The sequence below is a fragment of the Ostrinia furnacalis genome, unplaced genomic scaffold (genome assembly GCF_004193835.3).
Source record: "Ostrinia furnacalis isolate ACB-3 unplaced genomic scaffold, ASM419383v2 OfSCF5051, whole genome shotgun sequence".
Lineage (NCBI taxonomy): Eukaryota > Metazoa > Arthropoda > Insecta > Lepidoptera > Crambidae > Ostrinia > Ostrinia furnacalis.
Genome location: NW_021135290.1, coordinates 567,872 through 586,420, shown reverse-complemented (window position 1 = coordinate 586,420; position 18,549 = coordinate 567,872).

The following is an 18,549-nucleotide window of genomic DNA, read 5'->3' as shown; positions in this document are numbered from 1 at the left end:
GGTTTTTGTCCAATGACTGTCAGCGTCCAATGACTAGAAGTTACCCTAGTAAAAACCAGCGTACAGTCCCTGAGTTGTCTGAAAGAGTATTTTTAGTGGTACATAAAGATCGCAACATTTACTCATTCTCAACTCACAATTTCATTGATATAATTATTTATTTTATGCAGAATCCTAGATGTATCAACTAGTGTATTAATTGTATAAGGTACTTTAGTAAACAGTAAGTAATTAGTCAAATTACTAAAATAAACTTTCGTATACAATGATTTAACATCGAAAATTTGAAACAAAAGTGCTTTCAAAATTGATGCTACGAACCCAGACCCTTTTCAATTACGAGTAGGTACTCCAGCTTTTCTAAGAAAGTTTGAAAACTTGCGATAGATTAACTGACGTCCTCTCGGAAGAGTGAATTAACTAATTACCTCTTTCTGTGAAATTAAAATAATTAAATGGACGTCTGGTTGTCTAAATCGTTAAACTAAATTAAATTGAATTGGTTTCAGATGTCATAACTTGTCTGATATCTTATTAAAAATGGTAAATTTTAATTGGCCATTTCTTGCTCATTTAAAAATGAAGATGTCAAATATTAATACCATTTCTTTATTATTTGGGGGCACGGCAGTTTAGATAAATTATTGACTTGGCCATCGCACTAAATAATTTAATTTAGATACACGTGTTTTCATGCGATGGCCAAGTCAATATATTTATGTAAAACGTTAAAGATTTCCTGGCCTGGACTTGGTATTACATGGATCTCACAACTTTTTACCGTAGAACAACTGAGTTGCGAGACTTGGTATTTTTGACAAGTATTGTTTTTGATGGGATACACTTTGATCAGTCAAAAACGGCAAAAGGCTGAGCATTTATAAAATCAATTTAACAGATAGTACCTGCCTACTGACTATCTTGAAACATATGCATCCAATTTCTTACTTTTTCACATGCGCAATATTATAACTCAAAACTTCGTCAGTAATCAAGTTACCCTAAAAATATTCCCTACAGTATATCGGGAAACTTTTCATATTCTGGAATATTTTCGGGAAGCCGTCTTGGCAGGAGTCTAAAGGTATGAAAGTTATCTCGTAATTTGTATTCTTTATCTCATTACTTGGCCAGTATCGGGCGGGACTTGGCACCGTGTGTGCGCCGATTATTTTCCTAGCTAATACTATTGATAAAAGGATATTTGAGAATTTTTCGTGAAAATCGTGAAAAGCTTAAGGCTATTATCAAGAAAATGGCAGAACTATTTTTCTACTATTATAGCATTTACGTATGCAGTGCGTCTTAAAATTATACTATGTTACAGGACTACTTAGGTAGGTACCTATTACTACTGGGTCAAAAGTTAATGGTATAGGTCTTCAAGCATTATTCATTATGCACAATATTCTGTACGGAAATAGGTACAGTTACGTGCAAAATTATTGTCACAATGGTATTCTTATATAAGTTGCCTTAACAATAAAATTTGAAATTAAAACTGCCTTTGCCAAATCGTTCTAGTATGACTAGATGACTACGTTGACGCTTAGGATTGAGGTACTTATACTGAGTCTTGGCCCTGATATTTTTACAAGTAACATGACTGACGCTACTCGTATGTACGCTTAGCAATCTCAATCAGGACTTATTCCATCATCGAAGATGATTAAGTTCGTCTCTCGACACAAATCAACGCGCATTGTACACTGCACAGCACTGGCCTAGGCGGGCAGTTTTCCTCATAAATACAAAATTACCACTTTTTATGGAAGTTGATTAGGAAAAAGGAAATATGTTTCAATTAAAATTTTAGATCCTCAAGCCTACACCTCGTGCTTAATGGGTTTGAAGACATTTTTGTACCTAACAACAAATATTTCTTATAGAAAAAAAGTTGTCTATCCTCAACTCCATCACCGAAGATGAGCTCGCTCGTCTCTCGACACAAATCAACGCGCACTGTAGTACACTGCACAGTACTGGCCCAGGCGGGCAGTTGACGATGAAATAATAAGATAAGTATGCTTAACGGGTTTGAAGACACCTGTATTGTACCTGACTGCAACTATTGCATTAGGGATAGAAATAAAAAAATGCGTTTATGAATGGAATAAATAAACTACCCTCAATCTACACTGAAAAAAAGTTTGGTTACTGCTTACACAACAAAAGTGACCACCGAACTATGTGTTAACTATAACCAAACAAACAAGTCTAGCTCACTACAGAATTATTTGTTTAATTTACACAACATTTTGTTCCTCAAAGTGTTCGGTGGTCACTTTTGTTGTGTAAGCAGTAACCAAACATTTTTTTCAGTATATCGTCAAAGATGATTGAACTCTCTGACACAAATCAACGCGCACTGTACTGCACACTGGCCCAGGCGGGCAGTTTTCCTCATAAATAGATTATCCAGTTGTCAGCGCACCCGAGAGCGAGGCGAATGTATTAAGCGCGTTATTTCCGTTCGCGCTGCGCCGCTGTAGAGAGAATGGAAATGGCTTTTGGATTGAAAATTGCCACTTTTAATGGGAAGTTGAACGGAAGGAAGTGTTTTAAAGTTTAGTGAACAATGAAAATGTTAGATACCTTGTGCTTAGCTAGACAGGTTTGAACTTTGAAAAGAAGAAATAGTTTATTACAAATATTTTTAAGTGATAAAAGATCTAATTCCATTTAAAGTGTCAATGAAACAAAATCTAACAGGACTATGTTGAAAATAATGAAATTCAAAAAGTCTATTTGAAAATATATATCTATACTATAATTAATCTGTAGAGAGGTCAATTCTGTACATGAAATACATTTTCAAAATAACTATCAGGGGGTGATTAGTGATCGATACTGATGCCAAAAATGCAATCAGTAAAATTTTTGTCTGTCTGTCTGTCTGTATGTTCCTTATAGAAACAAAAACTACTCGACGGATTTTAACGAAACTTAGTACAAATATTCTTCATACTCCTGGGCAGGTTATAGTATACTTAGGAATTCCCACGGGAACGGAAATTAGCGGGAAAATAATTTTGTATGGAAACATCTAGACCGCTTAAGTTAGACACTTGAAATTTGGCATGCAGGTAACTTAGTAAACTTAAAGCTTAGTTACAACAGGATATTGCAAAATTCCCACATCCCAAAAAACATTTGTATAAAAAAATATAAACCGCGTAAGATAGATGAAGGGGGTAAAACGGGATCCACGCGTACGAAGTCGCGGGCGGCCGCTAGTACACAATATAATAGGTAGACTGGTAGACAGAATATACTCGTACAATATTAATCTAATGCAAGCATAGTCTTATGCCCGCTTTCACCATCAATCCCTCATTTTTAAGTGACCCCTTTGAAAACAAAATTCCTGTTATGTGTTACCATAGGGGTCACTTAAAAATAAGGGATTAATGGTGAAAACGGGCATTACTCAAACAGAAAATATATAAGTGTGGTGGTTTTTTCACTTGGTGCTACGAGTAAGTTAATACGTTCCGTTTCGTAGCTCACGAATGTCAAACCATACAAGAATATTTATTTATTTATTTATTTAATAGGACAACCAACAAGACATACACTGGAAGACAATCAATATTTACAACGTATTTAACTTAATCTAAGTGCTGCCTTAATTATAGGTTGCCACGGCATGCAATAGTGGAAATGAAATTCATACTACGCCTGCTATTTGACAGAAGCTTCAAAAAAAATTTATCATTCACAAATGACCATGTTTTGCTAGTTATATCCGTCCGTGAGAGGGTTCCTTTGATAGTAATTGGAATGGAAATTGCCTATGGATTGAGGAAATTGCAACTTCTATTAGGGATTGAAATCTTTTGTCGGCCAATGGCTTGTATTTTACCATGGATGGAATATTATTAAAGGAAGAACAGCATGAGTTCTTCTATGTTAATACAAAAATTCTATTCAGGTTTTCAAAGGGTAGGTGAAAATGATTTTATGTAAGTGTGTGTTAAATCTTTGATGACATAAGAGTTAGCAATTAATGTAGAGTCAAGAATGAGTAATATAACAACAATGTAACAAAGAAATCTGCATCATGAAAGCTTAATTACACTTTACAGTATACTTTATAACTTGGAAAAATTTACTGAAAGAAGAGCCCACATCCGTTTGATAGCAGAGCACACCGGCTCTGCTCTGGGCACGAAGGGTCTTAGATTTAGTTCCTACCTGAGGCAGTTGATTTTTCAAATGTTTGATTTAGTCCTAACTAGCTAATTAGCTATAGACTTATATTATACTCTTTCTAAGGAGCCATCTATCTTTTTAAGGTCGTCGGTCCAACAAGTAGGGGGCGTCCTACACTAAATTTGGCCACTATTCGTGAACCTGTTATAATTACCATAACAATAGAACAAATACCATCCAGTAACTCGCTAATTCCGCGTCCCTACAATTCGGACGTGGAGCCAGAAAGCAATCAATTTCCGGCCTATTCGACTTTAAACGGAATCAAACCCGTATCCGAGAGGATTTAGTTGCGGCCCGATAGTTGGTAATGAATAGAGTGGAGCCAACTTTAGTTCGGTTTGTGTTAATCCATCTCATGATACGAAGGGACAAATGGATTTGATGAAGCTTTTGTTTTTGGGACTTTTTATGTTTGATAAGTTTAAATTGACTTTCGATTAATTAACATCAATTAAATTATTGCAATGAGCAATGACAGATACAGCTTTAAACTAAAGAAATCGGTATCTAGACAAGCGGCAGCGTGTCAAGTCAAGTTCAAGCAAAGAAACTGGCTAGCCAGTGCCGAGTGATATTACACGAACCACTTGGTGCCACTTTTGATATCTATTACAATAAAAAAAAACTATGAAGTAGGTGGCAGTTTGCTAAATATAAACAATTTCATAAAATGTTACAACCGAAAAGATTTGTTTAAAAACATCACATTTAAAACCTTCATCTGATAAATTATAAGGACAAATTTTAGTTTTGTAAGCAAAAGCATGAAAAAATCCGCGTGCAACGGCAAGTCCCAAACCCACTACGATATCCGAAACAACCACTCACTTAAACTGCCGACAGAAAAATATGCAAAATAAATTCGAACAACTGCGCTTCGAAAACAAATACATTTCGCAGTTACGACGAATTAATCGGCCATCACTTACTGCGAACACCATCGAAAACACTCACCTGTGAACAAAAAACGGGCCAAATTAAAAATGCACTCAATCACCAATTAGTTAATGGCGCTGGTATTACGCCGGTTCATTCAGATGACGAATGGCGTAAGCTATATGACGTATACTCGTATTACGGTATTGTAGAGCGTATAACTTCGATTTTGCACGCTTGAGTTATGTTCGTGTTAAAATCGAATGCTCGCGTACTCGAGTCTACATTTTCTTTGAATTTATCAACGATGGCTACGATTACTTAAAGTTATATTTTTATACTCATTCTTTAACCGACTTCAACAAAAGATCTAAGTATTTAAATATGTAGTTCATTAATAAATATTCTTATGCTGGCGTGAAATTTTGTTTGTCACATTTTATAGTACGCGTCCCTGTTTCAAAAACCGGGATAATTTTCATCAAAATCGGTTCAGTGGTTAAAGCGTGAAACCGTAACAGACAGAGTTACTTTCGTGTTTCTATGAAATATTTTTTAGTGAATTAAGTAGGAAAGTACTCGTAAGAATAAACAGTAATTTTGTTAATTATAACGTTTTTAATCGCAAAACGACCCCTGACCGTAATTAAATTGAATTTTAAACTTAAACACCACTCCAACCAAAAGCCGGCGCAATTCCGTCGAGTGCTCAAAAATGGCTGAAAACAGAAACACTCGCAATCCATTTATCAATGCAGTCATTAAAGCGCAGTTTATAATTGGGTCGCGTCACCGGCACCGGTGCATTCATCATCATCATCCGCCTACACTGGAGTAGACCGTGCACTTTAGTACGGTAATATTATCTTTGATTTTGCCTAGTCTTGAACATGCACTTTATGGAACGGTAACACTAATACCTCTTTAAATCGCCGCTACCAACCGGGCAACATAGAAATCACTGGGGGAGGCCTATGTTCAGCAGTGGACGTCCTATGGCTGAGATGATGATGATGATGATGTGCAAATGTTAAAGATAGCATAAGTATAGTTTAATCAGCTCAAATCAAACATGTGCCTCACAATCACCCACTCAGATATTCCGACCAAATTGCTGTACAGGTTAATTCGGTGTTTGGAGCAACGTCGAAGAATTACGCGCGCTTCAGGTTCAGGTATGCAAGCATATTAGTAAATGCACCGGCGGCTATGAAAAACGGCAACGGCTCTAAAATTTAGCTGGAAAAGACAGCTTTTTATTGTTGGGTGTAAACGTGAGTTGAAATTTAATTTGAAATACCTACTAAGACTTAAAGAACGTTTCGCCTTAAAATCTACAGCACTTAACAAATATTTATTCACTCACATTTTCACTCTATCTATACTAATATTATAAATGCGAAAGTAACTCTGTCTGTCTGTCTGTCTTTCTTGCTTTCACGCCTAAATCAATGAACCGATTTTTATGAAATTTGGCATAGAGATAGTTTTGAGTCCTGGGAAAGGACATAGGATAGTTTTTATCCCGGTTTTTGAAACAGGGACGCGCGCGATCAAGTTTTTCTGTGACAGACAAAACTCCACGCGGGCGAAGCCGCGGGAGGAAAGCTAGTACTAAATAAATGAGTCAACTAGGTAATTCTGTACTCAAAAATGCTAAACTTAATTGACTGGAAACTGAACCTACTTTAAATTAGATTCAGCGTTAAGCTTAGGTAGATTTCTTCTTGTTAAACTGGTAATTTTTTTTAAATTGAATTACTTAATAGGTAGGTATGCTTGATACATAAATTGACTCTAGTTTAAAAACTTCGTTTGGTAATTTGAGTAAATTATATTGTTCTTTCTCTTCCAGTTTCAATACCTCTATGTCTCGCGCATTAGCAACCGAATAATGTTCGTATTCGGCCGAAATTTTCGAATTCGTGTAATTGTGATTTAGCATCGGGTTTGATGCGATAAACTTATCGGGCTCCCAGTTAAGGCCGAACACGAAAGCTGGCACCACACGTTGGCTCCAATGTTGGTTCTAATGTCGAAAATAGTGATGTGATCACCAATCGTTGGGAAAACCAAAGCAACCGAAATAGCTCGCAGAATTATCAAACTTAAGTGGGAGTAGGCGGATAGAGCTGATGGCATTTGAAGCAGAAAAGTTGAGTGGTGACCATGGGCCGGAAGACATAGTGTTTGCAAGCTTTCTGGGTGGGCCAACAATCATGTATCTGGATGTGGGCAGCGCAATCGTTGCGGAAATCATTGGAGAAGGCATTTGTCCAGCAGTAGACATCATTTGGCTGAAACGAACGTACGAACCGTATCCTTGGGAAAAGCTATTTTCTAGAACCACACATTGGACGAATGGTGTTGGGACCAACATTGGTGCCAACGTGTGAAACCGGCCGAAAGCCATGTTTTCGTGAACGAGGCTCAAACCGCTTAATGTCTGCACCTAATTTGTTAATAGTGATTGATGCTCGCTAAATGAATGGCGCTGATGGATTTTGTCGAATGATTATATGGAAATGTGTTCGAGTGTTGAAAGTCATTTGTGTGGATCTAATGCGTTAATTTGGTGTTTCATAGTTTTGTTTAAATGGTTGATTATTCATTTGAAAGCATGTGGAATTGATTTGGATTAATGCTCTAGAAACGGTTCAGTAAACTTCAGCAGTAGCGAATAAATAAATTTAAAAATGAAATACTTCAAAGTATTAAAATAATTGCACCTTTTAGGAGTAAGGATTTGGAATTCAGGTATTTTTGAAATTCGTCTTAGATGTTGATTGAGGATCACCTTTTTAACCAAATAATTTATTCTGTCCATAAATACAAACCCTGCTCTAACAAGCACATTAAAAGAAAATACTCATAAATATCTCCCGCCACCATACAAATTACGCTGTTTAATTTCGTCCACGCAAATGACATTTTACGGTTTTACACGTGTGAAGTTATCTGCTCATTAGAGGCGTATTATTCATCACGAGTGTGGTCATAACCCAGGTAATACAGCCAGCCCAAAGTAATTAAAGTCACAGGAGTTCGTTTTATTTTGTGGTTAAAGTTAAGCTCTAGAATTATTATAGAAATTAAATGGGTTTGATACTTTTTTATGATAAAATATGGAGTCTCTTTGTTTCATAAAACTGACCGGTGTATGTAGATACATTCGATTTAAGAAATAATAGAATCAAGTTATATTATTCTGTGTTAAATTTTACTCAATAAGCGCTAAAGTATAAGATGCGTTGTGGCGCCACACCACCGCAAAGATGTACGAGTACGCCACAAATGTATATTTCTTTCTATGTAAAGCCGGGTCCAGACGAGTGTAACGCGTAATGGGATGTATCGTGTAATGTAATGGAAATAGTAATGTTAGTAGTGCCGTTCACACGAAAAATTCGTGTTATATTACACGGTGGATTACATTAGACATTTTACCATTCAGGAGCAGCAATACCACTCCGGAGTGCCACCGCCGCCGCAACGTATCGTGTGCTTTAGCTCTGAATGTGTATAAAATGACATAAAATGAAATACATTATAAGCTAGTCGTTCTCTTTGAGCTGTGGATACAGACATATCGCGTTGGACGCGCTAAGTGATTCATTGTAATAGCCGTTGACGGGCGTTTTAGTGAAAAACCTCGTGTTTTACACATTACTACTAATTATAAAACAATTTTGTGAACTGATGACGTAGAAGCGACAACAGTTTGTGGAAAAAGAAGTTCGGGGTAAAATTTGTTTTAAGTCTATAAAATACTTTAAGGACTTGTAATATAAGTTTACGCTTAACCGGGCTAGAATGTACACGGTACACCATGATAAAATGTAATCGACTTTAGACGACAAATGGGCTTATCGTGAAATATCGATAAAATGCCTCGTTAAAAGTTTATCGTGATTTGCAACCTAAGTCTACTAGTCTTGGTTTTAAAATAAATTTGAATAGTTGAAGCCAAAATACATAAAATTTACTGAACAACACTCCACCGTTGCTCTGAAATAATCATCATTTCCCTGAATATTAATCCCTTTAATGGTATAATTGCTGCAACAAATAAATAATATATCATAAACTAGAGCAACGACATAAAATTACCTTAATACAGCCATTTACAGCGTAAAAATACAAGCGTTTATTTTGAAACGCTTAAGCCAACTATAATTGCGAGCGCAAATGAAGCGGTATTAATTTATATTAAATTGGCATGCCAATTATACTTTCAATAGTTAAAAATGTATGGAAAATATGAATACGTGGAAATGGTATTCATGTGATTTTCTGTATTGTATGTTGATTTATTTATTCTTTTATTTTTTTAACACAATCTACGTCAGAAAATTTACGGAGGTGCATTGATAGTGATTATTAGTAAAGCTATTTGGTACCAGTTAATTTTAATTTAATACTTTATTGGTGAGACAGCTAGAGTTACGTAAGATAAAAGTTTCTGAAACTTTGTAAGAACTGGTTAATCTATATACGAATCTTGCAAGTTCTACCTAAGAATTTCTATGAATTAAGAAGTGTACCTGAACTTGTTTGATTTTTTTTTTCAGTAATGCCTCTTATACACCAGTGAGTTTACGTTAGGTGTGCTCGCTAGCGACTGCGTAAAAAAATGACATTAATTAGTATGACATATTGTGCAGCGCCCCTAGCGGCTACTTTCAAGAAACAAAATCTTCATAGAGATTTTTGACGTAATCGCTAGCGAGCACACCTAACGTAAACTCATGGTAGGTACACCGAACTATAACACAATACGTAGCCGCACTCTTGATAAATAGGTACCTATTACATTAATCTAAATTATGAACATCAATTTTCAAACTCTACCTGGTTCCTTTAAAGATTTGGCATATGTTTAACATTCGGTACACGGTATCGGACGGACGGACAAATATTTATTCTAAAATTAGTTTCAAGATGTAATGTTACATTAGAGAAATGAGATCATGACCGACTTTCGCTGGCTAGTTAAAGTTTTATGATTTCTTTTAACTTACGCGTTTCCATTGCGTAATGTACGATACGAAAATCAAATGATATAAGCAAAACTATCTAAGTTAAGAAGTAAACTTATAGATAGACTATTCCGTAATTTCACACAATTAGCTATACTTAAATAACACTCAAAATGGATTAGTAATGAACATTAAATTATAACATTATGAATGGAAAAGCTAAGTTCAATAGCTAATTTATGTTCCAGGCAAACTAAATTGACTGCTTTCTTTATAAACACTACAATACGTATGAGTTTTCAACATAATACCTAACTTCCAACCGGCCAAACTGAAAATCATTGGTGTTCTTTGTCCAGCAGTGGACATCTTGTAGTTAAAGCGATGATGAAATCACAAAAATTAAGGCCGTGGCTCATCGTATATTGAAATCCTAAAAACGTAGATGAATGCTTAATCAACAAATTTTTTTTTCAGATATACCTAAAGATATCGTCAAACCATCGACAGTGGAAACACACCACTATTCGCGTGCCGTACAGTGATAAAGTTTTAAATATTTACAAGGGGTCATCTCGATGCGGCCGGCCAGTTGAAGTTGAAATAGATTGATGCTAGGCATGGGATAATCTTGCGGTGAAGATCAATAAAACGAAAGAACACAACAATAGGTCTGGCAATATTCGACCTGAGCACCTTCTAAAATTAGTTATAGAATCGAGATATTTATTATCCTTTACTAGCTGTGCCCCGTGGTGTTACCCGCGATAAAACGTAGCCTATGTGGTAATCCAGAGTGTCTAGCTCCATACCAATATTAAAATCGTTCCAACCGTTTAGACGTGACGAAGTAACAAACACACACACAAAAGCTTCCGCCATTATAATATTAGCGTGATAAAACTGACATAATTACTCAAAATTCATGCTTTTGATGAAACATCAAACTATTTTCAGTCACTTCTATCTTAAACCTAAGTTAAACTACCTTAACTATGACTGTCACTTTATCCAGTATTTTTATATGGGGCTTGATAGACTTTTGACGTTTGTTAGAGAATCTAAAATGGTGCAAATCAGGATAAATATTTAGAAATATTTTCAAACTACTCGTAATCTCGGCCGTCAGCTAAGTGTTCTTATCGATTTTGTAGTAGGTATCTACTTACCGCAAAGAAAATTGCAAGCCCCCGCTAGTTTGCTAACGAGTCTTCGAAGTTGCGTAGAGATACGCGTTCAACTTCATTATGTATTTAGATTCACTTAATATTCCCCCCTTCCTTGGGGCTGTTTAGAAACTTGACAACTCTTAGACAATTACTGAACCCTGCATATTATTCAGGACCAAGTAACTCTGTCAAGATGTCCTTGGGACTTGCTAATTTGATAACCGACTTAAAACTAACATGTACTTTGTTTAAGCTGAATCTACTCATGAGTTACTATTTAAGTTTATTTGGGTAGGCTTGTTGAGTCTTAATTTTTATTTAGTCAAAAACTGAAAACCTAGATGAATACTTTTAAACTATCTAATGACAAAATTATTATGCTTACCACTCATTCTAATACATGTCATCTATTAATGGACTTGACATTTTACTGGTTGGGTTTTTATTGGCGGTCAATTGTAGATCCTGGCTACTCAGGAGTTTTAGTGATATGAACGAGAGGTGAGAATAGTCCCGTATTATAACTTTTACATTTGTATTATAATCCAAGACCATTGGAAGTATTGGAACTTATCTAAATTCAGGGTTATTTCGTTCATTGCTTCAAATTACGAATTTGGATTGCGAACTGTAAAAGGTTACGAAATTTCAGCCTTAATAAAAACGATAAGAATTTATTTTGTCAGCAAAAGGAAATTAAAATTGTCATCTCGTAAATATGCCGGACAAATGCCGATATAAAAATTAAATTAATCGCAACGATAAAATAAATGCGGAATGCGCGAAATGGAAACGATAAAAGTATATGCTTTTACGGAAAAATAAATAATCCCGATGAATTATCGAGCTGCATACGGTGCGTAATTGTTTCCGAAACTAAGACGTGTAATGAATTGTGCACTTTTCGAGCGCTCGTACATCAAAAAGTCGAATGAATTGGCTACGGTTTCGAGTCGAAATACTCGTACGTTATCGATAAACCAATGGCATTTTGCACATACCACGGCCGGGGAATCGGGTAGATATTGTTACAAACCTTTAGGCTGGTTTTAGAGTCACGCTGACGCACGCTGACCGTCAGCGCTGACAGCCGAAATGTATTAAGCGTCGGCGCCGAGCGACCAGCGTCACTCAGGAACGTTCCCTTCAATTACATACATATTGATCTGTCAGCGCCGACGATCAGCGTGCGGTCAGCGCGACTCTAAAACCAGTATTAAACTATTCAATCTACCTTTGTATAATGTATGAGTATATGCGAGTAAGTAAGTATACAGTAGTTTTCCTAATAAATATGGAATTATTAATGAATTGCATTAAGCTCGCCTTATTATGTACCAACTTTGTGGCATTTGTATAAATAAATAAGCTATCCGAAAAAAAAAACTCATTCCTGATTAATTGTTAAAGTGAAAGTATTATAATATTGATTTCTTCAATATTACAATAATCAAACTACTCGTAAGTTAATTACTTTTAATATAAAACTCGTAAAACTAATTTAGTTCGGGCGGGCTTGAAATTTTTTCCAACTACCATCATATTGAACGGACAACGCCGCGAGCCGCCCAGTCTGTTTGTGACCACGTCTGCAGCATCGCAGCCGAAACGTCAAGCCGTGAGCATAATGTAAGTCATTAATAAACGTCGCATTAAGACCCGTGTCTTACTATTTTAGTTGAAATGGAACGCGAAAGTTTAAAATCTTACATGCCTCAATATTTATTCAATGAAGGGATTCATCTAATGAAATAATTTAAAATTGAAATCAGTCCAAATCCTCAGATCCCACAGTTTATGAATAAACAATTCTCCACAAACAAGTTTTTTGCCAGAACTAATGAAAATTTGATATTTTGCGATGACAGTCCCTAGCTGTGACCGAGACATTGTTGTGACACACAGCCGCGAGGAATGGAAAGCATTATGTGACGGAGTGAAACGTTTCGAAATTTTCCACTGACAGAAGTTAACAAGGTAGGTTAGTACAGTCAACGTCAAATAGTTCATAATACCTAAAGTAGCCAAAAAGTTAGCAACAAAATTTTGATGTACTTAATAACTGTCAAAAAATAAGTGTAGAACTGTTATAAAACCCATCTATAAATTAAATAAATTAAAGCTAGCAGCTACAGTGCATGATTTAGGCTTAGTTGCACCACCTAACTTTGACAGCCAAATCACTCTCAATTATTCTCTCAACAAGCCTTACTCTCTAGCGTTGACAGCCGTGTGTCTTATCGGCAAGGAATGCGCCCTATTCTATCACTAAATTATTCATAGCCTAAGGCTCTAAGCACTAGCCAGCTCGCTAGTCAGTGCGATCTCACCTTGACCATGCATTCCTATTATGCCAAGATAAACACGGGACAATCTCGGTGGAGGCAATAAGATTTTGTTGAACGAAAAAAGAAAGGATTTTTGTTGCAAAAGAGTTTCTATCACAACACAACTTTTTAAGGGCCTTTCCCACGGAGATATCCCGGAACAGTTTTTTGCAGGATCCTGTTTAGTAGTACGAAGTAACATCCCGTTTGCAGTGTCCCGCTACAAACTAGGCCTCGATTACGCTAATTTTTAACGTATCTAATACAGACGAGATTCTGCGATACGATTGGTCAAAACAGCTGACGTCAGCTGTTTTTACCAATTGAGACGTTAAAAATTAGCGTAATCGGGGCACTGATCCGTTCGAATTTGGAATTCGAATATCAAACACACTTGTATATTCAGGACTCTTGTAATGCAAGACCCTGCAAAACTGAAATAACGTGGGAAGGAGCCCTAATATAGGTATACTTTATTAGACTAACGGTACAATGTGGTCTCCGATAAAATCCATGTAACGTAAAGTAGTGCCATGGCATTAGGTAGGTCACTATATCATCGGTGTTTTACATTGCAAACTATTCTCTAATAAATGTCTACTAAATTGTACTGTAAAACATTAGTGAATAAAAGCAAAGAGGGTAAATGCGTACCCATTTTATTTGCTCTCCGCCGTCCAAAAATCCGCTTAATCCCAAACCCGAAATTGGTGTTCCAAACCAAATTCGTTGCTCCAACTTTTTTATTCAATTAGGAACGCTACAAAAATTACTACGGCCCCCATAAATCTGCCGTAACTGCCGTCTGTATTATTTATTTATGCTAAATACACTTAAGTACGTACCTACACGGGTTTTCATACCCTTTCCGACGAAAGTGGCCTCAGAAACTTTTCTCTGGCTCGGAATAAATCTTTCACGCAGTGTTTTAAGAGAAGTGTCTGAATTATGAATACGAATTGTTGAAAGTTGTTAAAATCTTTGTTACAGTGTGGTGGTGGAGGTTTGCATTAGTGAGGTCTACGGTACATCAAAGTTAATACTGTAGAATCTTACCTTATTGTCAGAGGAGCTAACTCGACTAAAAAAGTATTCCTAACCAGTGGTCGTGACGCGCTCTCTGCCGTCACGGCGTATACAGAGCTGAAGCCATTTTGATGCTTGTACCCGTTCTGTTGTCTAGTTTTAGTTATTATCTTGCTGTGTACCTACTTGCATCGAATAAATATTTTTCTTTCTTTCTTTCTTTCTTTCTTTCTTGTGACAACAACTTTGGGGCTGATTATGAAGAGTTGGTTGGTTTTATGTCACGATTTTTAAGGATGGGCCATTCTCTTAGAGAGAGATCATGCTTTGAGGTATTTTTTTGGGGAATCCATTACTTGAATGCTTGAATATTGGTCGAACAATACCATTTCTCAACAACCTTATGTAATGCGTTTCAGTCAAATGAGAGACAGAGATCCGGTTTCTGAGTTGAGATATTTAACTGGAGCGTGATAATTTTCTAATCAAGTATGAACTGTTCATATTAAAACCCTTGAGTAGAAGATGAGCACGCTCAAGCAGGCTCAAGCTGGAAATCTCAAATCCAGGCCTTTTGTAACAATATAAATTAGGTAACATTTTAAAATTAATATATCTTCTAAGGCTGGGTTGCACCATCTTACTTTAACTGTGACAAACGTCAAAAATCTGTCAAACTCCATATAAAAATCACCGGTTATCGTCATAGATACTGTCGAAATTAGGTGGTGCAACCCACCCTAAATATATGTAACTCAAAGGTGACTGACTGACTGACATAGTGATCTATCAACGCACAGCCCAAACCACTGGACGGATCGGGCTGAAATTTGGCATGCAGGTAGATATTATAACGTAGGCATCCGCTAAGAGAGGATTTCACGAAACTCCACAATTAAAAGGGTGTAAAACGGGATCCACGTGTACGAAGTCACGGGCGCCCGCTAGTTATCTTATAAACTCACGAGTAGTTCAACTTAATTAATTCGTAAACCAATTAATTTGAACGGTAGTCTCTACTTATCACGTTAATGCCTACGACGGCGCATTTGGTCCAGGTCACCAGGCCTTTTCAGTGAAACCAGTGCGTTATTATCATAATGCACTCATTACGTAGCTACCTTAACAATACACGAGCCATTTGACACTCGCATTCGCATGAAACGGAATGATGGAATGTTAATCGAATTCATTTAAATTTGAGCTTTATAATGTTGTATTTTAATGAAAATATCCATTAAAAATGCTAAAAACCATAAATGTGTTTAAGTAAGCATGAACGAAAATACTTAAGGCATTTTTCACTTTAGCTCCTCAAAGATTAGTAAATAAAACTGACTGAGTTTAATCGAATTCCTAACCAGTAATGTTTCATAATAATTATTTACGTTAGAACATCCTAAAAACGTGTTTAAATCAATTCTCTGGTCCCCTTAAATTGTGGGTTAAATGTGTGCTTAAATGCAAGGAATGTTATTAAGCTATTTGAATTACATTTTACAATGGAACTTAATAATAAAATTAATTCTGAAACTTAGTCGACTGGCCTTTGCTGAAGAACATAGTTAAAGTCACGTACATGACAATGAGCTCTTTAAAGCGCTGCAAGTCATAAGCGAAAGGATAATTACATTTTTAATCTTCTTCTTTTCGTGTCGACAACAAACCTACACAGTGTCAGCCCAAAACTCCGCCACAAGAGTGGCGTTGTCAGCAGCACTCATCAAATCCTTCTAAGTGCAGTTGCTTGGGCACTCAGGGCACGACATCAGGTGCTTCATCGACTGGGGAACAAAACCGCACCTGCACTCCATGTTTAAGCCATCCAGAAACCCCACCTGACCAGATTGTTCTTACTACGGCCATAACATTTTTTAATATTATGAGTGAAAGTAAGAAAATGTCTTTTGCGTCACTTTTTATTTTTGAGCTCACTTCGAAAAGACGGCGCAATGCTTAAAAGTCTAGGCACTTCATTTATCTCCTTGGGGTCATCGGTTCACTGAGCAAGTAGGCACCGTATACTGAGACGTAGTCTACTCAAAAACTTATAACTCGAGTTATAAGTTACCGACAAAGTACCTACAAGTACCGTCAAAGGACTGCCACTTCAGTTTTTGGAAATACCAAAATCAGTCTGCAAGTGAATGACCGAGATCTCAAGAATGTATCTATTCATATCTCACTGAGTTAGTGAGTAAGTGAGTGACTTGAGTATTGTATCTCACTCCTCCAAGTGAGCTCGCGGATACTGTAATTGATTGCATTGCAGTATCCGGGAGCGCATATTACGCACAAGTTTTTAATCTTATTATGAATTCAGAGAGTTTCTTTTTGCTTTTTACTTGCTATAACTAATCCTTTGCACCACACATACCCAGGATGTTTAAGCACAAGTTTTAAATCTTATTATGATGTGCACAGAGTTTCTTTTTACTCGCTGCAACTCATGCCTTGTACCACACATACCAGGATGCCTCCAGGTAAGCTCCCGGGATACTGTAATGCAATCATTAGAGCGCACATTAGGCACATGAATCTTATTACGATATGCAGACAGTTTCTTTTTGCTTTTTACTCGCTACAACTTATCCCTTGCACCACACATATCCAGGATGTTTAAGCACAAATCGAACTGCCTAAGGCGGGAATTGAACCCACGACCTTCCGCTTGCCGGGCGACTGCTCTTCCAACTGAGCTACTTAGACACTGGATGAACCCGTCGAAATTTTCAAGTGTAATACGCTGTTACAGCCAGCGTTTGTTTCATCAATGTTGAGTATACCTACCCTACATCTAACAGAAATATTGTTGCAAACATTTAACTGTCAGTTAAGATGAAACAGCTCTTTTTACATTGATGAAACAAACGCTGGCTGTAACAGCGTATTACACTTGAAAATTTCGACGGGTTCATCCAGTGTCTAAGTAGCTCAGTTGGAAGAGCAGTCGCCCGGCAAGCGGAAGGTCGTGGGTTCAATTCCCGCCTTAGGCAGTTCGATTTTTTCAAGTTATTTATAATTTTCAAATTAGTTTGAGATGCGACTCTTAACGCTAAAAATTAAATAACTATGTTTAAGCACAAGTTTTAAATCTTATTATGATGTTCACAGAGTTTGTTTTACTCGCTGCATCTCATGCCTTGTACCACACATACCAGGATGCCTCCAGGTGAGCTCCCGGGATACTGTAATGCAATCATTAGAGCGCGCATTAGGCACAAGTTCGGGATGGGATGAGTTTGTTGTTCCCAGTTCTGATTTCATTTTAATACAACTTTGGTATTAGCTTCGAAATATTACGGGAATACTGACTGAGTAACTTGGTTATTTGAACTTGGTTGATTCAACTATTTCACTTTAAAATATATTTTTAAATGCAGTTTTAAGAGATCAAACAAGTAAAACACAGAAATTAAATAATGAGAGCTAGACTTTTGGCTATATTTTTTTGTAAGTAGGTAAGTTAATTAAGTTGTCTGACAGCTAGTATTTATTCTGTGCTGACATGCATTCTATAGATCTAGCTCTTTCAGTCTGAACCTGAGGTATAGTAGCGGCACGGGAGGGTGTTTTTGTAACATCAAATGTCAGCGATACGTCAGTTTTCCTTAAAATTTATATGCTCTGTCACGTCATAATATGTCTATGTCACGCCTCCCATACTGCTCCCATCTCAGGCACTGATTGATTTAAGCGTTAAACCTATGAAAACCCATGGAAAAATAGTATAAGCAATGTAGAGCGATCGGTAATTGTAATCTATTATGCCTTAAATAAATTAAATATCCTTGGACATCCTTGGACATTTTACACTACGCTTCTAGTCCCAAACTAAGCAAAGAATTAATTTTTAGTCATGTAGTCATAGTCATAAACGTTAATCTTACCTTTTAGTTCAATAATTGTGTTCATGTGTTTAATTATGACTGTTATCCGTGTCATATTTAAATA